Genomic DNA, 520 nt, shown 5'->3' with positions numbered 1-520 from the left:
AAGGATATTGAACCATTTCGTGGAGGTGACAGTGAGAAAAGTGAGGATCCTCTGCAGAGGGGACAACGTGCTGCTGAGATGTGGCACCACATCCCGGCGCCTCTTCTCCAGCGCCGCTGCCGTGGGCTTTATGCTGTGGGGTGGGTTTTTTTGGTCCTTTACAGCTTATTTCTCAAAAGTGTTCTGGGAATCTGTAAACACTGAGCCTGGGTCTAGAGCGTCACCCCTGGGATCTTCCCATTCAGGGTAGGATCCAGCACGGGGCTCTTTGGGATTGGCTGGGACTGGTGGCAGGGGCAGAGGGGCAAATCCGTACCCACTGAACGCAGAAGGCAGGAGCAGCCCTTTCCCTCCCTCCCACCCACTGCCCCTGAAGGCAGTGAAAAACAGCTGGAAGGCACTGGGTGGTGGGGAAGGCAGGACCCTCACGTGGCTCCTGGGGAAATGGAGGGGCTGGGTGGGTGTGGAGGGGACCAGGGCACTGACATGGCCAGGGGTGGGCTACCTGGAGGGGGCAGAA

Source organism: Chaetura pelagica, unplaced genomic scaffold (assembly GCF_000747805.2).
Source record: "Chaetura pelagica isolate M959 unplaced genomic scaffold, ChaPel_1.0 scaffold408, whole genome shotgun sequence".
Classification (NCBI taxonomy): domain Eukaryota; kingdom Metazoa; phylum Chordata; class Aves; order Apodiformes; family Apodidae; genus Chaetura; species Chaetura pelagica.
Note: the sequence above shows the minus strand (reverse complement) of the source record.